Source organism: Ambystoma mexicanum, chromosome 1q (genome assembly GCF_040938575.1).
Source record: "Ambystoma mexicanum isolate Mex_15411 chromosome 1q, UKY_AmexF1_1, whole genome shotgun sequence".
Taxonomy (NCBI): domain Eukaryota; kingdom Metazoa; phylum Chordata; class Amphibia; order Caudata; family Ambystomatidae; genus Ambystoma; species Ambystoma mexicanum.
In genome coordinates this window covers 815,644,514-815,670,408 of record NC_090922.1, presented here as the reverse complement: position 1 = coordinate 815,670,408, position 25,895 = coordinate 815,644,514, and the positions used below count along the sequence as shown (strand labels likewise).

The 25,895-nt window shown below is 45.7% G+C and overlaps 1 protein-coding gene across 4 annotated transcripts in view; it reads right to left on the bottom strand.

The window, feature by feature from the left end:
- Window positions 1-25,895, bottom strand: part of LOC138537078 (2-5A-dependent ribonuclease-like) — a 402,978-nt gene that overhangs the window by 375,837 nt on the left and 1,246 nt on the right. For 2 of the 4 annotated variants that reach the window (XM_069641424.1, XM_069641428.1), the window contains exon 1: window positions 19,615-19,742. The exons of 1 other annotated variant lie outside the window; for it this stretch is intronic. The gene's annotated coding sequence lies outside the window, so the exon portion shown is untranslated. Of the gene's footprint in view, window positions 1-19,614; window positions 19,821-25,895 lie in introns of those variants that run through there. One more of the 4 variants, XM_069641425.1, reaches the window with a different exon arrangement.

The following is a 25,895-nucleotide window of genomic DNA, read 5'->3' as shown; positions in this document are numbered from 1 at the left end:
CGGTTAAATCTTGCATCGAGAAAAAATAAAAATAAGCCCGATTTTTAATTTCTGATGTTAAGGGACTTCAATTCAGCACTCCCACTAAGTCAATGTCGAGTCTGGGATGCCCAAGGGAAGCCCTTATTTATATATTTTTATGACAAGTTATAATCTGGATGATAAACCCTTATATAACGCCCCTCTCTTTGAATCCCCCTGACCTCACTGAGCCAAGAAGTAGGTTTGTTTTGCAAATTAAAAGATTTATTTTACAAATTAAACAATATATATATATCACACTTTTATAATAAATTAATATTTGATCGCACACTTATGAATATGACAGTGATCAACAATGGATAATATTACACTAGCACACTTTTATAATCACTTAGGAGTTGGGATAGAAAGGATAAGGTAGCTGAGAATGCTTATATGGTTTCAAGGAAATACAATGATGGAAGGAATGCAGCACAGAAATAAACTGATATGGTTTCAACAAGAGAGAATATAATCACTTTTCCCCTTGTGGCAATTCACTCCCCCCCTATGCAGTATAAAGAGATGGAAGATGAACACACAATTTTCAGGAATACCATCAAATGCAATACCAATTCAGTTCCCCCCTAGCAAGCTTAGAGCACAGGGATGATTTTAAAACACAGGCAAAAATACTTTAAATGTGATTTGCAAAGAAGTGAAAATATGCTAAAAATGATTTTAATTCCCTATAGGAGATTCAGGGTAGGTGACAGCTACTTTGAATGAGTTCAGGTCAACACTAGCAATGATTCAGGAGGGATTATCAGGTTGAAAACGAATTTCAGCAATGCAAAGCAAAAGACAGCGATTTTTGGCAAGTGGTGAAATGAGCTAGTTGCAATTCGCGGCACTTTTTCTGAGTGCTTCGAGCGCGATTACGGAAAACCTATAAGGAGTAGAAAGTCCTGCTTGTTGGAAAGCTGAGGATCCTAGCTTTCAGATGAAAGTTAAATCTCGTTCCTAGCACACGCGGTTCCAAAGATACGGACAATTTCGTAGAGGTAGATTTTCAGAAATAAAGTAGTGATTCAGAATGGCAAATGACACTTTCACAGGTTTAAAGTCAGAGAATGGAATCAGATTATTTTAGACTAAGAGATTGGTTCTGGCACAGTTTTCAGGATACTCACTCCTAGTCTTGGAAGGAATGGGCCTCCGTCACAGATCTGGTCAACAGGTTTAGCTGCGGTTCTCTCGCCACTGATGGTCTCTGGTACCGGTTCTGCTCACTGCGATCTGGGTCAGCTCTGCTCTGCTGGTCTGGATCTCTGGTTCTGGCAAAAGTTCTTGGCACTGCATGGTCTGGTCTGGATACAGCACTGCTTTCTGGGTTCTGGCATAGGGTTCTAGCCAGAATCAAACAGCACAGCCCGGCTGTTGAAGAGTCAGGTTGCAAAAGATTTTGAGGCCTGCTGAAAAGGATTCAGCTTGTAGTTCAGGCCCCTCTGCTTAAAGGTTCTGGAGTCTTGAGTCTAAGTTCTGTATGGTCCTTCTTGAAATTTTCTGGTCCAGCAGAGTGCTTCGCAAGAAATCAGTTTGAAATGGAAAATGAATGCGTCTACCTGGATCTCACTGACTCCTTTTATGTCTTTTGAAAATGGGTGTGTGCGTGGGCATAACTAAGCCTGCCCCTCACAACTTATCATTGGCCAAGTTCTCCTCTCTCTCTTGATTGGGGGAAGGAAATGGAGTGTCATCGTGATGAGGTAGGTTTATGGGTCACAGGATCCTCCCCTTGTCAATTTGCACACAAATCTATTTTTGATCCAAATACATATTTATCTATGTACAATTTTTCTAATATTATATGTCCAGTTAACATATTTTCTGTAGCACCAAATCACCCAATCCCTGTCTTTGTAAGATGTCGTGTCCACTTCTGACAGAATTCTGCCCTTTTCATCCAGAACACAACCTCTAAACTTTTCCAGAATTTACACAAACATGCACAAGGAATATGGCCATCAGATGATAAAGTGTCAGATTTTTAACATACAGACATTTGGAGTAATACCCTATTTTCAGCTACTACCCCCAGAACATACCACAGAGTCCTAATACCTCTTAAAATGTGCACAGAAAAATCACAAGAATAAATGATATTATATAATTTTGACAATTTCGTACTATGAATTATCCATCTTTTTAAAATTATGCTGTGGCCCAGATGGGTGTGGTTTAGGTTCCAAAGCACATGGGGGGATTTCTGTCTGTCCCCGCCTCCAGCTCAGGTGGCTCCCAGAAGCACTGCTCCTCCCAGTTTCTTCCAAGAGGAAGCCGTTTAGGACCCCCCTATTTTAACATTTGCCTGAGCCAAGGAAAGCTCATTGTTCTGTTTCCTGCAGCCCCAGGTACCCCACCCCTAATTCAATCAGAGAGGTGTAATCTCCTTTTGGTGGGAACAGCAGAAGGCAGGCCAGGCCTGTGAATGCAGTTGGTGGGTATGTTTTAAATCCTGTCGGGGGTAGTTGCCGGGCAGAATTCAATCTCTTCATGCCAGGCTTCCGCCCAATGTCACTTTAGTTCCAGTTTTTTTCATGCAAATCAAACTTACAATTTTGACACATGAAGCTAGAATGCTGATTCTAAGTTCAAAACTATGACATTTAAACAGTTGCAACCTATGTGACACTCCAAAGTAAATCACTCATTTATTTTAAAAATTTCAATTTTAGTGGCTTTAAGTCCAATTTCACTTAAGCTGCTGACATCCACTGCTCAGCCAGTTGTGTTATGAACATTATTTTAGGCTCTTCATCTTTCCAGATTTTGTATGCACACAAGACTACATTCTGCCAAATGTCTGCTGGTGTTCAGTGAAAATTTTGAATATCTTGCAATGTTTAAAATAGGCATTTTTAGCTTGCATTTCAGAGAAACAAATGTGATTTCAAAGCGCTTTTCTAGCTAACCGGCACTGCTGTTTTTCCTTTGGCACCACGTTTCACTCATGGCACTTCTGGCCCATCACGCTCGCACTGGTAGGTGGCAGGTCAGACGACCATTTTGGTGTGCGCAAAAACTATGCGGTTTTCCTGGATTCTGGTGCAAATGTGGGCTTTTCTGCCATCTTGGATTTCCTAAGCCCACAGCACCAAATGTAGCATAATAATTCAAACGTGGGTCAAGACACCTGACACTGAAAAGCCTTGCTGATTCGTTGTGGGACACATTACTGTATTGCATTAAAGCCCTACCTCTTGTATTACCCTACTTAACATAGTAAACCCATGTTAGTGAGCTAGTAATTCATTTCGGATCATGTATCTCAAATAAGGGTAATTCAGCACTGTACAGTTTTTAAAAAAATGTAGGCATTTCTGCATGTCCTGTAAATTCTCAAATTTAGGTGTTTCTCCCACTGCTCAGGTATCCCAGTTGTCAGTGGTGCACCATGTACTGCTAACTCTCAAAGGTAGGCGTTTCTGCATGTACTGTAGATTCTCAAATGTAGGCGTTTCCAACACTGCTCAGGTATCCCAATGTCCGGTGTTGCACCATGTACTGTTGTCTCTCAAATATAGGCGTTTTCTCCCGCTGTTCAGGTATCCCAATGTCTGGTGTTCCACCATGTACTGTTGATTCTCAAATGTAGGTTGTTTCTGCATGTACTGGTATCTCCCAAATGTGGGCGTTTTCTCCCACTGCTCGGGTATCCCAATGTCAGGTGTTCCACCATGTACTGTGGAGTCTCAAATTAAGGTGTATCTGCATGTACTGTTGATTCTCCAATTTTGGGGTTTATCCCACTGCTCAGGTAGTCCAGGTTTTAGGTATTTCTGCATGTACTGTAAGGTGTCCCGGTTAGGTGTTTCTCCCACTGCTTAGGTGCTCCAAATGTAGGTGCTTCGGCATGTGCTATTGATACTCCACTTAGGTGTTCCACCATGTACTGTTGAATCTAGGATTTGGGCATCTCTTTCACTGCGCAAGGGTCTCAAGTCCGGGTGGTTCGCCATTCGCCGATGTACCTCATCTTTTAGGCTTCTTTCCATGCAAGGCTGTGTCTCAAACTTGGCCATTTCTCCCACCACACAATTGTCTCAACTCTGGGTTGTCTGCCATTTACTGCTGCATCTCATATCTGACCGCGCTGCCTTTTCACTGCTTTGTCTTGGACTTGGGCGTTTGCCCCAGTGTTATAGTGTCTAGTGTCTGGGTGGTACACCTTCTGCTGCGGACCCTCAGTCTTGGGCGTTTTCCACACTGCTCAGGCTCTCAAGTGGAGGTAGTCCACAGCTAGCGAGACCAGCCAATCGCTTTGGACCTAGGAAAGCGACATCGAACTCCATCCAAGCTTAAGGTATGTATAACTCTCAACACGTCTGTTGACACATGCCGCAAGCACTGCTCCCCATCCATGCACTATACAATGCAGCTATGGCTATGCAAATCCGGTGTAGCAGCTTGCATAGCCATCCACACTGAAACCCTTACGTGCCTCAGCACCTCTGCCATTAGTATGCAGCGACAACCTATGAAAAATGTCAGTCTAGCTGGGCACACATCGAGTCTCCTGCAATAGCACTCTATCCTAATCCACCTCCAGCACCCACCCCCATGCTTACTGGAGCCTAGCTAGCCCTCCTAAGTACTAACCTGGCCCAATGCACACACACATCTTAATGTTACCTCGTAGAATCTCCCATACATGGACTTCGGTCGCTGAGGGCGTTCCAACCACAAAGCGCATTGAGGCCATACAAATGAGGGAAAGGCACTATATAAATGATGATTACAATTACATTTACATATTGTGAGAAACTGGATGGCATTCTCACACCTATTCCCCTGTGGATACTTTGTTCAAGTGGCCAGGGAAGGGGACAAGTAAGGGAGGTTCACCTGAGTAGAGGGATTCTCAGGATTGGGGGGAGAATGCCGGACAGTGAGGCATGCTATCCCCTCTGTCCTAATTATACATCACCCTATTCTCCCTCATTCTTTGTGAGATATGCTGATTCCCTCATCCCTAATTCAAGTCCAATTATCTATGACACAAGAGGGGGAGGAAAAGAGTTAATTACCTAGAATTGGGTGAGAAGAAAAAACAAATAGACAAAGACAGGACTTGATATTAATATCCATTAATCTTCTACCATTCTAGACCACAGGGAATACTATCCAGACCCCTGCTTGTATAACAGAACATGGAATACTCTACCAACAGGGGAAGCCATCCCATGAAATAAAAACAAGGCTAGAGAATTCCTCTATCTCCCCTATCGATCCCCTAATAATATTCCAGTAAATAGATCTAACCGCTAATCCCACTTCAACTCCCTCCCACCATTTCCAACTAATACTGGGAAGAATAAGAGGCAACTGAGAGTAGTGAGGCTTACCTATGAGAATCACCCTGGGAAACAGAGAGAAGACAGTCACCAACTACCATTAGGTTGTGCCACTAGTAGAGTCAGGCAAGGTCAGGCATTTCATAATGACCACTCACACCTGACTCCACTTGACTCTCTTTTCAACTATAAAAGGTGTGGTTTTGCACAAACAGCAGTGTGAGCTGGGGATATTGACTGGACCAGAGAAGCCAAGGAGCAGGGAGCTGCAGGGAGATAAGCCTGGAGGATCTGGAGGAGAACGTCATGCCGAGACGCTGGCCCGGTGTTTGTGAGGGGCTGCATGGTAGGGAGTCGTGTCTCCAGCCAGCAAGAGGGAGGCAGCCTGTGTCCTGCTGGCGGTGTTCAGGGAATTGATTGTTCCCTTGGGACGTGTGCCGTCCCAAGGGTGTCTGAGGGCCAGGTGGTGAGGCCCTGACCTCGACCCCATGCATCCAGGAGAGACCTCTCGCCAGCGCTACGCTACCCGGTGAGTTTCGAACAAGTAAGAGAAAGAAACTCGGGAGCGTGCAACTGGCTGGAGTGGGAAGGGAGAAAGACACATTTTGTAAAGCAGCATGGAGCGGAGAGCGAGAGTGAAAGCAGAAAGTAAGCAGAAAGCGAGAGAGAGGCGCTAGAGGACGGGAAATAAAGAAAAGGCATAAAAAGTGGATGAAAACAGAGCAAGTGATCCAGAAGCAAGGAAAGGGTGCGAGAAACACCAAAGTGCAGAAAAGGTGCCAGCGGCCAAAAGGTTAAAGGAAAGGTGCAAGTGTGCACCGAAGAGTGAAATAAGTGTGCAAGAGGCATGATAAGGAAAAGGACAGGTGCAAGTGTGCACCAGAGAAAGAAGGAAGCGTGCAAGAAGCACAACACAGAGAAAGTAAAGCAAAGGAAGGAGCAAGGGTGCACAAGGTGAAAGAAGAGGAAGCAAAAGAAGGTGCAAGTGTGCACGACAAAGTCAGAGAAACACAGAGATAAAAAGGGGTGCAGGAAGCACCTGAAGAGGAAAGGCTAAAAGGAAAACAAGTACAGGAAATAAAGAGAGGGGCTAAAGATCAGAGTGGTCATGATAGGAGGCGCAAAGAGCCTGGTGTTGTAGAAAGTCTCTGATTCTACCCCATGAAAGGATTGTGTGTGGAAGAAACTGTATGTAAGAGAGAGGTGCATCCTGACAAACTGAACTTGTTTTTGAAACTAGAGGGGATCTAAGCTTGAGGAAGGGAACCCCGAGAGGCCTAACAAAGTTGAATACTTATTTTTGAAACAGAGAGGCATACGCTTGGGGAAGGGAATCCCCAAGAACCAAAGACATTGAAAGTTATTTGGAAATATTGCAAGAAACTTGTAAAGAAGAGTTAACGAACAACCCTTTTGGATTGTGCTAATCTTTGATGACATTGTCAGAATCACACCTGGTGAAGAAACCCCCTGACACCAGCCTTGGTTTATATATCTTTTTGAATCACTATGTTTTCTTTAAAGAGACTTCCTATCGCATTTTGTCAAAGACTGAGGGCAAGCATAGGTTTAGACACAGACAGATTTTGGTTTTGGACTTTCAGACATCGACGGCCCATAAAAACATCTGTTGAGGGAGCAATCCCTTTAAAGTTAGGGCCAGCTAGGTGTTAAAACAACCTCAGAACTGTATTAAATAAAGGTTTTGAAACTGTTACATTTGAGTCTGTGACTTTCTTGATATCACGGCTGCCTCACAATATATTTTTGGGAGAAGGGTCACCCCCTTCTCTGTCAAATATTTCAACAGCTACTGGACTGAATAACCCCAGACCCCTACTGAAAATCGAGTCAATGCTTCGTGCCAAAGTTGTTTCGTGCCTGATCCAATTCTGTCCAGAGGTTTGGACTTTTTCTGTATGGGGAAATGAATGATAGTAGGCCAAAAACAGCATTTTTTGGTTTCTTAATACATTTTTCATTTCTTAATGAATCTTTCCCAAAATGTCCAGTCTGGGAGGGGGGTGTAAACTCAGCATATCATAACGTTAAAGGATGGGGACAAAAGAGAATCACTAGACAGTATATTTATTTGCATAGTCCTTACATTTTGCGGCTGTGTTTTGCCACACTTGCATTTTTCTTGATGGAGTGACCCAAATGTAGATTTGGTACTTTGAATCTCACCACTGTTGTGGTTTGCCGCACTTGCCTTTTGCATCCCAAAGTGTTCCAAAGGTGGGTTTGCTGCTTTGAATCTCACCACTATTATGTTTTTCCACACCTGCTTTTGCTTCCTTAGTGTTCCAGATTAGGTTTGCCCCATTTAGTCTCTCCACTATGACGTTCCGCCACGCATACATTTTGCATCACCTCTCTGATATTTTCCCGCACTATTATTTCACCCACAGGTTACAGCTGAGCCCCATGCATAAATTCGGTCCAGCTGTTCACATAGATTCACACCTTTGAGATGTATGCTATTTGACTAATGGTTTACCCTAAACATACTTCGCTACGACCCATAGAATACAGCAGAGTCCCTTGCAAAATTTGGTCCAGTTGTTCACACAGCTTGACACTTTGAGACAGCACCCATTTCTCGCGCCTTTGCAATATGGGCTGCTGCTAGAGAACTGGCCATTCTCTACCAACCTTCGATTTGGCAAAAAATGCACAAATGCATTTTACCACTCCTTTCATTACTTTTCAACACAGACTATGGTCTCCCAAAGGGCGTTCCTCCTCACAAGGCCAAACCAATGGCAGCAGGCGCTATACAAATACCACTGTATCCAGTGCAAGTAAGCAGGACAGATAGCGTTGCTAACAGGCGACACTCCAGCCTGCTTGTGGATTACCCACTATAATTGTGCATTGGGGCATCCGCCATCCACCTCAGAACAAGCTACAGGATCTTACCACATATCATGACCTTGAAAATGACCTTGACGTTTGAAACAAGTGTCGTCAAATCACAATAAAGAAACACTTTTGAAACTGAATATATGATTCCATGAGGTTATCTTAAAGAGGATTCAGTTGCAATAATACATGTGTAAATTCCTCGAGGGTTCAGCACGTACATGGTTGGTCTCAAAACCCAAATGGCTATACAAATACAACCTAACATTACATAACATAATATAGGCCTGGATAAAAATGGGGGAAAGGTACTGGATGTCCCAGAGTGCCTCATGCACATCCAGACATGGATCAGATAGAGCGTTCTGCTACTAAATGTGAGAAAACCCGAAACACTAATATACAGCCAGCTGAACACCATCAGTCACCATTTCATATGCAAACATTGATGGCTCCCCCACCAAAACCAACCACACCAGTATGACATTTGGCATTATCTTGGTCCTTTAAATGTCACTTTAACACAGTTATGAAAGGAGCAAATTGTCAGCTTTACAAACTCTGCCAACTTCTCCCACTCCTGGACTTCCGATTCAAGGTTGTAACCGTTCAGGGATTGGTCCTATCCAGATCGGACTACTGTAAGAGCTTATACATGGGGTTAACCACATTGCACAATTACACATTTACAGCTTGTCCAGAACCGAGCAATGTGTATGATACTTGCTTTGAAAAGAAGGAGACAGCTCTGGCCCAGGCCTGAAGCGACTCCACTGGTTACCCATCAAAGACAAAGTGATCGTCAAGACTCTTGGCCTGGTTCCCCAAGCGATGTGGAACAAGAGCTTTGCATACATCTACACTGAGCCTAGCCAGTATAATCCTTAATGGAATCTCGGATCCAACAAAATCGCCTCCAAGATGGCAGATTTCAAGAGTGATTGGACCAGCAAACTGGAAAAATCTGACAATCACTCAGAGACTATGAGAAAAGGACAAGCATTTCAGATAAGAACAAAAATAGCGACTCTTTTCGAAAGCAATTTCGTCTTAACCTTTATTGATATAATGTTGGTGTGTTGCCCACAGAAGCAAGGAGCTCTCTTCATAAGTTGCCATGAGCCCTCAATGCTGTCTGAAAATCTATCACCCTGGGATTTACCCTAGACTCCTTTGTGTAAAATGAATCACGATATAGCTCATCTCCGTAGTGGTACACTTACTTCCCCCAGGTCACTTTGACCTCTGGCCACATTCCCCGTATTAGAAGATTATGACTCCTTGCAACATGTACCCAACGGCCAATACGGAATCTCTTACAATTGAGTGACCTTCCTGAAGAGCATCATCCACCATGGAATCCCAAAAGACCTAGGAGCCATGACCTCGTCCATAGACACAAAAGAAACTGTCATTTTCAACTATCAGGACAGTTAATAGTCAGACTCACTTAAATGCTGTGCTTCTTACCCACCCGTTCTTCCCTTCCACCACTGCCCTCTCCCTCCCTGTAACTTGCTCCTAATAGCGCTCTAAATCAGTTCTCTCTTTTTTGCTTGTTGTGCTTTACAAAAATCTAAAATAAATAAAATATGCATATATAACTAATTTCGGGGTGGTCAAGGAGGGTCCCCTTTATTATGAGGGATTCATGTTGTGCACACCATATTGATGACAGGGGGATGGCAGCGATCTGTGCAGTGTTGTAAATCCATATAAAGGAAATTGAGTTAATTATGTTACTTTTAGTGTTGCAATCGTTGAGAATGTTTACATATTAGTTCTTCATGCAAGTAGTGTGAAAGCATCTCGGAGAAAGACACAGACAACAGATTCTGAATTAACAATAAAACTTTACTAATTTAAAAGTCAAGAGGGAAAAACGCCTATCTTGACCTATACTATAATGGACTTTCTCTACCAAACCAAAACTAAGGAAAGTCAAAGTCCAACAGTTCAACTTTGGAATCTGTCTGTGTCCAAAACCTATACTTGCCCTCACAACTAAACTATACAATGTGCAGGAATGTCAGCAACCATAAAAACAGTGTTCAGAACAACGTTCAGACCTCTGTCCAGCTTGCATCGTTCTTTCAACTCCCTTCCCCAAGTATAAAGAAGTTCCAAAAAAAGTCTCAGAATTGCCTTAAGTTCAGAACGATATAGAATTAACCAACACTTGGGGTTCCCTTCCCCAAGGTTCAAAACACAGCTCCAAACACAAAATATCTTGAGACTCCGTCCTCAAGTCAATAAGCAGCCAACAAAACGTAAAAGTTGCAACGCTTGAACTTACTGGCACATCTTCAAGGCTACGAATACCACAATCAGCGCTATCACTCCTGCCGATGAAATTACTTGCTTCAACAAAACCAGATCTCGAAAAATTGAATTATGAATGGATTTTGCTTCCATTTCATCAAACACTAAAAAACTGTCCGCAAAGAACTCATGTACACTCCTACAACGAAGAAATAGCACAAAGAAAAAAGGAGCTGGCTAAACAGATACGACATCTCAAGAAAAACAAAACACCAGAAACTATGACGGAGAGTAGAAAATTGAAACTTCGATATAACAACTGGAGGAAATCACAACAAGTAATTCTCCTCCAGACAGATGCAGAATCAATAATGAAGACCTACAAGGCAAATAATACAAGAGAATTGTGGAATTTACTGAACGACAACCAGCAAAAACAACACAAGCTCACAGCTAACGTACCAGAACAAACATGGATTACTCATTTCTCGACCATGTATGCAGCACACGAACACCAATCTCAAGAAAATTTCAACCCCAAACCCAAAACAAAATGGACTGTAGTCATCATGCACGAAGAGCAACTACACATGATCCAAAACCTCAATCCCTCAAGAGCTCCGGGCCCTGATGGACTCTCTAATGCTGTCCTTAAACAAGATCCTGCGACATGGGCAGATTTTATGACACAGATTTTGGAAATTATAAACATACACAATCGAATTCGAACTACCTGGAGAACAGCCACCATAGTTCCGATCCACAAACAAGGACCACGTGACCTCCCTCAGAACTTCCGTCCAATTGCCTTGCTTGACCCACTCGGAAAAATCTTCGCAACAAATCTCTTGAGGCAACTCACTGCATGGGCCACTTCCACTGGACGACTTTCACCACGACAAACAGGCTTCACACGTAACGTTGGAACTAACATCAATCTTCTCCTATTGCACGTCATCAAGCACGAAGCAATAAACAACAAGTCCATGATTTACACGGCATTCATTGACTTAAAGATGGCCTTTGATGCAATACCTCGTCAAAAGCTCTGGGCTAAACTGAGCAAATGGAACTGCCCTGCGAACATCCTTGAACCCATTATACAACTTTACTCAAACACCTCAATAAAAATCAGACTCACAAAACAAGGTTTGGCAACGGAGCCTATCAACACAGCGAATGGTCTAAAACAAGGATGCCCCCTCGCAGCGACTCTATACAACTTGTTTACATCAGACATTGACCAACACCTCTCGAACACTCAAACAAACCCTCCAAAAATAAACTCAATACCGGTCCCCATCATGTCCTATGCAGACGACATTGTCTTGCTCGACAGAACACCACTTGGACTCCAACTTTCTCTTACAGCACTAAGTGACTACATGAAACAAAACGAGCTAACAATCAACAGTACAAAAACAAAAACCATGTTTCTAACGAAATCTAAAGCAAAAGCAAAAAAACCACCGGATTTCAACATCAATGGAATACGACTGGAAAATGTCACAACATTTAAATACCTTGGCATTATCATCAATCAATCAAAGACAGAAACAGACTGGTTAGACAACCTAGAACAAAAGGCTCAAGCGCTCGCACGACAGGGATGTATTCTACACAGAAAATATGGAAAATTCTCATTTAAGCCCATCATCATGTTCTACAGACAAAAATACATTCCCATCATAACATATGGAACTGAAACAATGATGAATGCAGACCAGGTAGACTGGGCGAAATTTGAAGCAATATTCTGGCGCAAGATCTTAACCCTTCCTCAATCATATCCCATGGCGAGAATTCGCTACGAAGTAGCTACCCAATCCATCGGTTCCATGGTACGATGGAAAAGACTAGATATCTACCGCAAAATACTGTCGGATGACAAGACCCCTGCAATCCAAATCCTGAAAACCAACTCAACTGCTCTAAATAATACAATACTACAAACCTGGAAAAAACAATAACCAAAGAAATGGAGCAAGAAGACATATCGGAAGAACTTCTAACGAAACGCCCCCAACACGCCAAAATCAAAATGCTACAAAACGATTGGATCAAAACCATCGAAAAGAAAAATACATACAAACGGACTTTGCAGTGCAATAAGGACAACAGAAAACTACATGAACCACAACCATACATCTTATCATTCCCTGATCCAACTATCAGATCAACCTTCTTAAAAATCCGGCTGAACACCTTACCAACTAATGACTACTTGGCATCAACAAGACAGATCCCAAAAAACCAGAACCACTGTCGATTTTGTGAAATCATCACAACACCAGAAACCATATTCCATCTGGTCATGGAATGTCCCTCTCTCGCCAACCAGCGCAAGCAGTTTGGGGCCTACTTTGACCTTGCCTCGCAGCAAATGACAACAGACGAAAGATGGGCTGCGATTCTCAGTGGACAAAATAACAAATACACATTCACAGCTGTCCTTTACCTTCACAGCATTCTCGAGATCAATGGAGGAAAAATGCTTTCCTAGCATCGCAGACTACACCTTTTTTTTCTTCTTTTAACCACGTATTTCGCACGAATCACAATGATGAAAAAGTTTGAGACAAAACTAAAACATCAAAAAAAAAACAAAAACAAAAAAAAAAAATAAGCAGGTTAAACCATTAGGGATCCCTTCCCCAAGATTCACTTTCAATGTTATAAGGATATTTTCCAGTTTTCTTAAAGTTCTGCGCCACACTTGCGCCCTCTGTATATAGTTGGTTTTAGTACAAAAATGTCTTGACTGAAAGTTGCAGTTCATTCACTTATTAAAGTTCATCTCCAAAGTTCCATTCACTTTGTAGTCCAATATACACATTGGGTTCACTTATATTGCTGACATTCTGTTCACTTTGAGGTTCAATATGTATGGTATTCTTTGGTTCAAAGCTTTGTTGACTTGTAGATTCAACATATATGTATTTTTGCTTGCATTTAAAGTTTCATCAACTTTTGAGCTTGGCACAAGATGGGTTTATTTTAAAGCTCCATTGATTTATAATCTTCATAAATAAGACTTTTCTTTCAGTTCGGTATTCAATAAGTATGGAGACATGTTTGGTAAGCTTTTCATTTGGTTTGGAATTCAATAAGTGCCAAAGACCTTCATGCAATTCACCTCATTATTATATATTTTTATAGAATGCCTTTAATAACATGCCGAGCACTCACAGACTCTCATAATAATTGTAAAAAATGTCATTCAGTTCATTTCGTTATGAGTCTTTGTAGAATGCCCGAGACTTTGAAACCGTGCCTTCATGTACACGCCACCACTCCTCTACAAAGTATTCTCAATTGTTCTGTAGTTAATGATCATTGAGATCTGAGACCTTCGAAAACGTGTTTTATCATGCATGCTACCACTCTGACACAAAGTAATCCTCTGCGTAAGATCAAACACTTGCATACCGGGTTTCCTCTCTCCCAGAAACGCACTGGTTGCTTCTTTCGGCGTTCCCGCAGCTCAGATCTCTCGGCCTTCTGTTCTCCGCCTCAGGGCTCCTCCTTCTGCCCCTCAGGCATTCCTGGGACGGCTTCTGACCCTAGGAGAACGAGCACTGCGAACACCAGAAAAGGGGGCGATCTCAAGGCACGGCTCCCCTTTCAGCATTTGTTTGGTTCCACGGAGTCCCAGCGTCCGGGCTGCACTCCTTTGAACTGTCAGCATGCTGCACACATACAGCTCCCTGCTGCTTCTCTTGGCCTCTCTGCTGCTGCTCCAACATCAACACCACTGCTTCTCCCTTTGGTATCATTTGATTGGGCTTTGCATACACCTGCAGCCCTTTAACAGGCTGCAGGTGCGAATGTGTAATTAGCCATGCCTGACCATCATTAAGGAGATATGCCTGACCTCTACAACTCTCGGCAGGCATCTTCCTCGTCCCAGTACCAAAGTGGTAAAAGCACCTAGTCTTCATAACTCCCGGTTGCCTCTTCTTCGTCCCAGTACTGTTAGTGGTTATATATGAAGAAGTCAAGGGAGTTGACTCATAATAACCCATGAAGGAGGGGACAGGGTTGGGTTGGTTGTCAGTAGGAAAAGGAGGATACCATGTCCCTCCCAAAGGCATCCCTCTCCCATTCCCCAAAAACCCTCCACCCAGGTGATCCTCCCTCGCCTGCTACCCCCAGGGTCAGGATCCAAGAGAGATGGCCTCTCCCTGGCCACGTGCGCATAGGATCCATGGGCAATAGGAGTGAGAATACCCCCAGGTTTCTCACACTAGAAAGATACAATATTAAAACTGCAAATTCAACAAGAACACAATAGACACAATGGGGTGCTTTGCTCCATGGTTAGCTGTTGCACATGAATTCTAAGTAGCAGGGACATTCATGATGGAAAGAAGAATGAGTTACCTAGTAAGAAGGTCAGCGTATGAACAGGACAAGGTTTACAGTCCCACAAGGGAACAGAGGTTATCTCGACCCTTGTACTAAAATCTTTAGAGGAGGTTAGTCATATGTTCAGTGGTAATAAACATGAGGCCCGATGACAGGGTATCCATCGGTTAAGTGTTTTTCCAGGTCATCAGAGGCTGTAAGTGGCTGCATAAATTAGAAGGTCTTTTAGAGGCGCAGTTTTGCTTTTGCTTGGCCATGTGAGGAGAACACTTACACTTACGTTTCCCCGGGCGCCTTGCAAAACAAGTTATTGGACTCAGACAGGCAAGAAATCACACTTAGACTACTTGTTGTAGTAAAACATGAAAATGGCTCATTATAGGCCCTTTATTCACATATAAGTATATATGAACATAGCATACATCAGCAAACATACAATTATATATATAGAAATGTAGATATAAATAGCTTGACCGTTAGCAAAGACATAGAAAACACCTTCATCTTGGCCACTACAACACTGCTTAGTCCCAGAGCAGGTAGGCGAAGAGATCACTCGTGCTAACGGGGTCTGAGGCGGAGCGTCCTCCCTCTCAGCGAGACTGCATCACCCGGGGGTCCAAGTTTTAACTAACTTTGCCACAGAATGCCCTCTTCTCTTTATGGGGGCATGTCCCCGCCCTTCTCTGTTGTGTCTACCCTCGGCCGAAGAGCAGATCACAAGTGGAAGCGGCAGAGAGTGGAAGAAACCAGCCGGAAGTGGACAAACCCAGCACCCCTCTCCTTGCATTCATTCCGAGAACCCCTTATCCTGCACCTGCAGGACGCTCCGACTCCCTCCCTGTATTCGTCATTCAGCGGACAATACAATAACTATTCTCCAGTCAGTCCACTTGGCAACAATATTTATGTAGTTATGCGACCTTGTTCTTCTTTCGCTACTGAAATGCTTGTTTATTTTGCGAGGCCCACGGAGACGCAGGTTTTTATTACAGTGATGGGATTTCAGTGTCCAAAATGGCTGCGCACTGTATGCTCTAAGATTATGTTTGCATTATATATTGCCATCTGCGTGAGAGAGCTTGCCAGTTCGGAGACCGGAGCACAAGCAGAATCTGCAAGTAGCCACCTGCATTTCATGCCAGGCCTCTGCCCAACCTTTACCCTGTCCCTGGAGGCAGTGCCCTAGGACAAGTCTGAACTGGAGTGACACACCTTGATTTCCCCCACCCCACTGCCTTCCCACCTCTGCACCTACTGGCTCATCTTCAGGTCCTGGAAATAGTTATTTCCAATTGTAGACATGTGTAATTTATTTTTCTGGGGAAGCATACATTGTGCAAAACCTGGTTCTAATAGCGATAAATAACACTTTCATGGGTGCCAGAGCTGTGAGGCTGCACTTGGGCCTACCTGGAACAGTTAATATAAATGACAGGCAAGGGCCATCTTGTCCACTAGAAGTTGACATTTATTTATCATGCCTGCTGCAATCCCATACTACGTACGATTTGAAGATCTGGGGAGAGAGTCTGAGAAAAGAGAGTGAAGGGTGAGTGCTAATCTCAGACATGAGTGTGATTGAAGGTATAGTAGGAGAAAGGATTGAGCACGCTGGTACGATGGCAGAGGGAGTTAAGCACTCTCCCCTGAATACTTGTGCCTGCAGACCAAAGGTGTGAATTCGGGCGGGGATGACCCAACCCTTCATCCTTCTGAAGTCGATAAATTGAGCATTAATAAATTGAGCAATAATAACTTGTTGCAGCGCTTAGAAGCAGCGGGAATCCAGCATGAAGTACCACATACAAACACATATTGGTGATAGTAGAACTTGTTTTGGAGGCAAATATGTGAGTGGGGAATACAACGACAAGTAGAGTGACAGGGACTTCGGAATTGAATGGGATTAGGGATTGAACTGAAATAATAAAATGACAAGAACAGGCGTAGAAAGCGATCAGTGAACTTGAGAAGAGTGTGTGTGCGGGTAGAGGAGGGAAGCAGAGGGGACAAAGTGTGAGGGCATCGTGGACACTGGCAGCAGGGGCGCAACGAAACCTACATTTCATTTCGGGGGGCAAGTGGTGATGGGAGGGGCCACTTCAGCAAATAGAAGGGGCAACTTGGAGGCTCCGCTCCCACTGTTCTACAGTTGGTCTTGTGTGGGGACCAACTATCAAATAGTATATTTTAAAGCGAAATATGCAGAGAGGCGGTGAAAGTCTTTCTTGAAAGTAGCAGCTTTAAAGTTTTACTGCGTTTGTTCAAGTACATTTTTCTGAACAAACACAGTAAAACTTTAACACCACCAGTTTCGGGGAAAGGCTTCCCTCACTGCTCTGCCTAACAAAATGCAAGTGCACACATCCAGGGGTGTACCTAGGCTAAAGTTTAGCTGGGGGCTAACCCATCAAATGTTGGGAGAGACGCTAACTTCAGAGACGGTGGAGGAGTGGCAAACATAGTTGTGTAGGGGCATCTAACTTCATTACTCACTGTAATGAGACTATTCTAGTGCAGCTTCAATCAGTTAACTCTCTCCTTTAAGTCTGAAAACACCCACTTTTTGCAGATCCTGAAGGTCCTAGAAAGTGTGAAAATGGCAGATAGTGTGTAATGAAAGACTCAATATCATAGCATAACGGGACATAGCAGAGTGTGGGGCAGTACGCTGGACAGACCAAGCAACTTCAGTGGCTTGGAGCAACAGGGGAAAAAATGTAACGTTGGCTCAAGCACAGTTAGTCCGCTATACTAGAATCTCAGGTGCACTGACTGGCTGGTGAGACTAGGTCTACCTGTCAAATCAAGTGTTACGAGACTGGCGGAGGGTCAGTGCAGCAATAATGCAATTTTATGTGACAGTATAGGAGCCACTAGCAGAGGAGACCCAGGGTACACCAATTTGTCCCTGCATTTATTAAACCTGTCCTATTATAACGGTGTAAACTTAATCACATATAAGCACTCCAATGTTTGCAGATGAAGTCAGGGTGAGATTACATTATTTGCCTGGGATCACACACTTACGCTAAACAGCGAAGCAGGGATTTTAACCCACTCTGCAATTTGGGCACGCCCACTTTCTTCCACGCTTTACTTGCAACAAATATTTAAGTTTTGGGTGTCAAGGCCTACAACAATACTCTCCTATATAGTTAACTTGCAAAATATGCAAATTGCATCATAAAGCATCATGACATGTAAATCCTTATAGCAGCATGTTGGCCATAATAATATCAGTGTACCTTTTATTTTCCACATCCTGAATGGAAAACTATAAAATGCAGAAGGCAAATTATCTATTAATCCACTTTATTTTCAGCACTTTAAGACGCACAATAAAATAAGTTGTGTCATAAACTCCAGCGTGTTATGTATGGTTTTAAGAACATTCAACTAAGGACATCAAAGCAAACTTTACTTTTTAGCATATCAAGCTATTAGAGGTTATGGGTATGAACACATTTTCAACTGGTGTTTTTATTGTGTTGCTCGCTTTAACTGTCACAGATTTGCAAGGTGACTGGTGGTCTTTCAGTTGGAAATTCACCATCATGCATAAATAAGGCTATGCTGCTTATGACAAAAGAAACATGTTGTTGAGTTCATTAGGGCAGCCAGCAGAGCCAGGGAAGCATCCTGATGACTCTGGGACAGTGGCGCCTCTAAGGGAGGGCCTGGAGCACCCCTCTGAAATCCTGGGCCCCCCATTGTGCCCCTTTACCTAAGGGGAGCAGTGACTGTGTTCTCTGTTCGTGGTGTTATTTGTGACACTAAGGCAAATGTGTGCAGCTCACACAGCAAATACTCTCCTTTTGTCTCAAAGCTAGCAGTGATCTTGGTATGCATTGTGGCTGAACATGAGCACAAGTCACTTCTCAGGTGTTCCTGTCTGGCTTCTGCACAGTGACCCTCAGAGTGCAGAGCAGCTTGCAGCCCCCTCCCATCAGAATGTAGTGCACAAAAGTGCTAATGATGGGCCATTACTTACTGAATGGTTTCGTGCCTGCATTCTGATGAGAGGGGAGGTGCAGTGGGGTGGGTAGTTGCTGTGCACAAAAGCCTCTCTGCAGGAGTGCGTGTGAGGTCACACATTACCTTTCATAGGCGGCACCCAGACTTTTGTCTGTGGCCCCCTCTGTGCCCCTTCTAAATTGTACTCCTGGCAACACCACTGCTCTGAACATCAGAGCCGAGCAGATGGTAGATTTGCCTCGAAAAAACAAAATGCGTTCAGAATTATGTTCCTGGTCCTTTGAACTGTTAAGGGGCGCGGAAGCCCCGCACCTCAGCTGACATTTCAGCTCAATGACGTTGCCGCCTGACTGGCAGTAAGGCCAAGATTAAAGAACTATAAACTTTAAAAAAGAACTAGTTTCGGTTCTGAGGCCGGTGTACACGCTGCATGACGAGGCGCAGAGGGCGGGGACCTATGAATGGGAGGAGCAAGGCATCGGGAGTTTCGTTTCTGGATGGCAAGCCAGTGACAGCTCCCTGGAGGAACGGAAACCGCAAGGACCAGGCTCAAAGAATCGAAATTCTACTGCTCCGTGGCGCAGCCTTGCGAGGGGGCACCCTTGCTCTTCAGAATCCACCCCGAAACCCAACTTGGCATATCTCGTTGTTCCAACTGGACTCGCCCGATTTGAGTCTTCTTAGAATTGGCATTTGCACATGCAGTTTTCTTCTCCGTTTCTAACGGTTCCTTTATTACGGGGGTTGTAATGGGCAATGCCCCTTCCATGTGCCCGGCCCTAGTAGTCTTGCGGGAGGGGGAAGAGAAATGTTCACTTACCCAAATAAACATGTACTCTCTCCCGGTCCCCCGTAGCATGGGCACAGTGTTCATAAAGTTATAAGAAACGGCAGGGCTGAGGAGAACGCTCGCGCACTCACCTCTTGCCAGCCTCTGCAGCAGCTGTGCAGGAAGAGACGGAAGCACATAGCCTGTAGCCAGAGGGCGGAGTCGTATGTTGAAGGGCGGTGGGAAACAGGCTTGACGAACCCATGTCCTCGCTATGTTGACTAAATATTTGTAGGTGACATTTGGGCGTTGGCATTTTATTTCAGAGAACATGTTGCTAAGAACAGTGAAATTATGTATGCCAGTCACTAGGACTACTTGGTATATATGAAACAGGAATCTTAAGAAACAAGCATTGGAAAAGCCAACCGTTTTGCTTTTGTGTAGGCATCACAGAAAAGGAGACCAAGGAATTAGTCTTTGATACTCAATGGGATCATGGGAAATTACATCAAACGGAGTTTCCAGGAGAAAGACAAGCAGCAAACATGTTGTTGTTGCATGTCACCCCTGTAGGGGGACATGGTATATTCCAGTATGTGTGCTGTGGTCACATGGGTCTCCCATGTGACCACGTTAATAAAATAGACGAGCTGCTTCCGGCTCGTCAGTCAAGACGGAAACTGGCTCCAGCGTCGTTCCTGTGAGCACCATGCTGGTGCTGCGCTTTATGCGCTGGGCCCACGGTGCCCCTGCCGGGCAACGCCGTCCCTGTGTGGTTCCCTGGCCAGGTGAACATGGCTAGGGTGGCGACCCCGGCCTGGGTGCCCCCAGAGCTGGGGCCACTCTGCGCCGGGTGCCCCCGGCCACGTATGGCGCTCCGGTGGTCCGGAGCGGGTGGGGTGACACCCACCCATGAGTTCACGGCGTGATCGCCGCATCTGTGTGTCCCATCGGGTGCCCCCCGATATGAGTATGGGGGCTGCCTGGTGACCCGGAGCAGCCCCCCCCCAACAATGGCGACAAGGAACGGGCCTTGCGTGCCCTGTAGACATCGTGGTGTGGCGGGCCCATCTACATCTGGGCCTGCATTGAAGAAATGTCGTGGCGGACCTAACACCAACTGGGCCCGCGAGAGGTAGGAATCATGTGGGCGAGCTGCCTGCCCGTCCCCTGAGGGAGACGGAGGAAGTCCGCGGCATCGGCCACGTGGGTGGCTGCGCCCCTCCCTCCATCATGGAGGAGACCTCTCCCCGGCATCGGAGAGGAGAAAGAGGTAGCCGCGTTGACGGCCGCCGTGAGGTGAGTGGCGTCGGCCGCATATGGAGAGTTGCCTGCCCCCCCCACCAACATCAGAAGGGAGGAAGCTGCCCCCCCTGCGGGGAGTGAGGGTGTCCGCGGCATCGGTCGCACCAGGAGGAGGCATGTGTGCCCCGGAGGAGGAAGAAACGGCCCCACCATGGTGGGAACAATGCGGGTCGTAGCCCGCAAGGGGGAAGCGAGGTATGCCCCCAAGAAGTCAGGGAGCGGCTGCGCCGCAACAAAGAGGCGCTGCCCCTCCCCCACCCGCGGGCTGCGTAGCGTGAGACAGCTGGGCCCACACGGTCTCTGGTGTCAGGGATGGCATTGGGGTGGCCCGGAACACGCGTGGGGCTCACGGTAGCCGTGCTGGCCTCGATGGGTGCCAGCCCCGCGGAGATGGGGAATGCTCGCCCCGAGGAGCAGGCAGCGGAGATGCTCGGCGGCCCCTCCCCAACCGTGACACGGAGGGGAGCTGCCTGCCCCCACCCCCAACAGAAGCTGGGCCCATCCCAATCTGGGCCCACGACGGAGAAGGAAGCCCACGGCAGCCCCCAAACACCCTGGGCCTGCCGCGGTAGAAAAAAAAAAATTGATGCGGGCCCACCACGAATTGGGGCCGCAATGGAAAGAAGAAGGGAGCTGCTGCTCGCCCCCATGGGGGGAAGCCATCTAAATGAACATGTGGGCATGCAAGCCCAAGGCGCCCTCAACCGAAGTGGCTGACTGCCCAGTGCCCCCTCCCGAGCAGCAAGGAAATGGAAGGCTCTGGAAAAAGAAGGGCCCAGGTACCACCCGGGCATGGTGGTGGTGAATGTGGTGTTTCCACAGGGAGGGTTGCAGCTCTTATAAGTGCTTCTGCGCCCTCCTACCCCGTTTGCTCACACATCCTGCCACGACATCTGCATTCCAGTGGCACTCCAGACTTGTGGACTTCACTGATGTGGCCCCTGGGCTCTCCCAGGTGTGGCTTTGCCGGTCTCTCGTTGTGTGACTGGTGTGTCGGTCCAAGGCAAACACCAGTGAGGACTCTGCCCGGTCTCCTACATCGTCAAGAGGGCAGAAGAAGGACAGTGTCACCAACGCCCCAGGAAGACTCGGAGCCAGCAGACCTGTACGTGCTCAAAATGACACTGTTGGCGGGATATGGAACATGGTGCTAGTGGTTCCTCGAGTTATTTTGTGATAGTAGAAACACTCACCCAGGTTAATAAAGTGGTGAATAGCTAGTAGAGCGGGTACAGTGATAGTGTGGGGTTCTTTTGTTTGTTGTTAAAAAAAATGGAGTGGTGTTGCATGTCACCCCTGTAGAGGGACATGGTATATTCCAGTATGTGTGCTGTGGTCACATGGGTCCCCATGTGACCACATTAATAAAATAGACAAGCTGCTTCCGGCTCGTCAGTCAAGACGGAAACTGGCTCCAGCGTCGTTCCTGTGAGCACCATGCTGGTGCTGCGCTGTATGCACTGGGCCCACGGACGGGGCCCAGTGGGTGGACGGTGCCCCTGCCAGGCAACGCCGTCCGGACGGTGCCCCTGCCGGGCAACGCCATCCCTGTGTGGTTCCTTGGCCATGTGAACATGGCTAGGGTGGCGACCCTGACCTGGGTGCCCCCAGAGCCGGGCCGCTGTGCGCTGGGTGTCCCCGGCCACGTATGGCGCTCTGGTGGTCCGGAGTGGGTGGGGTGATACCCACCCATGAGTTCGCGGCATGATCGCCGCACCTGTGTGTCCCGTCGGGTGCCCCCCCGACATGAGTATGGGGGCTGCCCGGTGACCCGGAGCAGCCACCACCAACAGTTGTGATGTTCAGTAAATAATGTTCACCTATGTGTCATACACGGGGCAACGTCACGAGTGATGCTTTCCTTGGAGCAGCAGATCCATTTGTAGGAACTCAAGTAATTCCGGCAGATAAGGCATAGTGAGATCAAATGTTTTGCCCAGCAGCACACACTTTAGTAAAATGACCCGGGATTTGAGAGCAGTGTGCAACTCGGGCCTCTTCCCAGCTCTAGTTGGTAGACATATTGTTGGCTGCAGGTCCTTTTTTGCCACTGTGGTTTAAAAACCCCATCTGATTTTGGATTGTGGTGCAAATAAAAATGTGTTTTGCCAACTGAAGTTAACTGTTGTTTTTGCAGCGGTTTCGTTTTATTTTTTTGTGTATATATTCGTCCATCTTGTCTCAAACTCGCAATATCATCCTGGTTCACAAGATACATATGTGGATTATTTTGACTGTCAAAAGAAATGAATCGCCTAGGAGTTAATCTTTTTTAAACCAGGTGAGCTTCACGCCTAAATTGTTTCCAGCTGTAATTGCAGGTTGTAAGTTCCTAATGGCTGGGACTGGCTTTGCACCAGAGAAAAGGGCCTCCACTGCAGGACTGCCTTATGGTGTGATTGAAACAGAGCCTATTTAAGGTCCAATGCTAACAAAAGTATCCCAGTGCTGGGACCTCAGGAAGCAACCTCTCCAGTCTCCAAGCCAGCAGCCTCTCTTTCCACATCCCTGGACCTGCCAAAGTATCATGACTCACTTGTCCTTGCCCCCTTTACTCTCCTCACCGCCATGTTTGGCTTGCAACAATACGCTGTTCTAAAGAGATGACTTGAAAAGCTCTTGGATGGAGAACTGGAAATACCAGAATGTAATTCAGGCTACGTCCAAAAAATGGCCTGTGGGTTTTGTAAATGTACTTTCAAAACTTAAAAACACACAGCAAAAGCAGTGTGTGAAAAGGGTACTTGTTTGCTTTGCATTGTTTGACAAAGGGATTTTGAATTTCTGACGAAAATAAACCATTTGGTATCAAATAAGCGTTGATCAAAATAAGGGATAGTTTTAAAACTTTGTTTTTGTGTGACTGTTTATTTATCTTGCAAGAAGGCATATATTTGGGTAGTAACTGGTGCTCTTTGTGCTCTTTTAATCTAAAAATGTCCCTATTGCAAGCAATTCCTATCACCTAAACCAGGGGAGTTGCTAGGTCTGGAAAAGACCCTGGGCTAAGCTGATGTCGGAACTGTTGGGACTGGAGGCTAGCAAGTCTTTTGGCTGTAGCTCCTGAGATTCTATCCGGGGCTACAACCAAAAGATCAGGGGCTATAGCCCCCTTAGCACCCCCTAGCAACGCCCCTGACCTAAACATTAAAACGTAAGCTCGTGTTGAAAACAATGGTTACTCAACTGACCCATCTCTTACAAATTGCTTTCTATTTATATGCTCCACAATAACAATGACAGCATCTAGTATTTCTCTGTGGGCTTCATAGGCTTTGGGTTATGAGAGCACAATCTTTTCAGTGATAGGAGAATGGCCCTGATGCTGGAGGCAGTGCAGCCTCTTCGGAAGCACAGTTTATCAATTGTTATATACACGTCAGCTCGTGCCCTTTGGGACCCACCCTTATGAGTGCAGAGCCCTGTTTAATGGCACAGACTGTACATGCCTGTCGCTAACTCTGCCATTGCTTGTTTCTAACAAAACCACTGTGCAAGGAACAGCTGTCAAGACACACATATGGCTTATAAACCAAGTGGCTGAATGCACAGTTGGTTAGGACATTTCTATTATGCCAGGGACATGTTTAGAACTGCAATGAAGCCATTAACTCGAAAAGACTGCATGCAAACAACACTGGCTGTCTCAAGTTTGATGTTTCTGGTAAATAGGGATAGCTCAAGGAGATCACAGAAGGATGTCTTTTGGGAGCAGAAGAGCAGGTAGCGGGTGGGAATGGGTAGAGGGATTAGTATACCGATGGGCAAATAATCAAACACCTGTGGGAAGAAATAAAGGTAAAGGAAACACTGCCTGGGAATACAGTGAGAGGTGCTGAAAAGTTGTGCTGTTTCTTCAAGTGTGACATATATGGTTTAACCCTCATATGGACTCCACCTAACACAAGACATGGAGACTACTTCAAGTTAAAGTGGGAGTGGTGCAGAGAAAAAAATGTAGCATTTTATTTTAATGATTTCCACCTTATTCGATACCACAATGAGGGTGTGCTGCGGGTTGCAGTGACTCCCCTGCGCACCTGAGAGATGGTACTCCACAAATGGGAAAAGCACTACAAAACTATAAGCCAAATAAGAGCATAGGTGCTAGGGGTCAACCTGCGCTGGTGTCTTTTTAAACATGCTTTGCAATTGCTCCTATTTGGGTGCAACGTGCATTGCACCTATAACAATGCAATAATTTAAGAGTTATGTTATGTTATGTTATTTTGCATTAATATAGCGCCTTATATACCATTGGTATGGTCTGAAGGCGCTGGTAGGTTGAACACCCTTGGGAACCGAAGTTCGGGTCAGTAGAGAGAGTAGAGAGAGTCCAAAGGTGCGTGTGCGCACCAGGTATGTGTGCAGCTGGTGCGGAATTCGTGTAGTAGCTGCTTCTTAGCGGTAGGTGTGGTGGTTGAGAGATCAGGAGTATATGTTCGCTCTGGCAGGATTTATCCAGACCGAGTGTGGCTGCGTTAGGCCTGAGGAGACACTTAGGGCATACAACACATTATACAAGAAACCATAACCAGTATATTGCATCCAGTCGAACTGTTCAAACTATTTGTATTATACCATACAGATCACTTATTACCAGTAATACCCAGAGGTGTAGCCAGGATTGTCTAACAAATGGGGCCTGATGCTAATGTAGTTGGGCCCACTGCACTGACAAAAATATCTTTAAATTCCCACACAGCGCTGCTGAGTGGGCATTTACAGATTTTGGGTGGGCCTTGCCCCTCAGGCCCTACCCTGCCTACGCCTCTGGTAATACCTAAGGAGCGAATTGCCCAATGATGTAAATCACCCTCAGGAAAGAAGCAACGTGCTCGCTCAACACCTGCTTCCCCTGAGCACCGCAGCCAGGCTTATGATACTACCTCCAAAGCACAAAGAAACGGAGAAAAAGCAAAATGCCCATTGACACAGTACACGAGGCATGAGCCACAAAACAGTGCACTAAGACCGCGAGGTCAGGTAGGCACAGTAACCGTCCACATGGCTTCTGTCGGCCT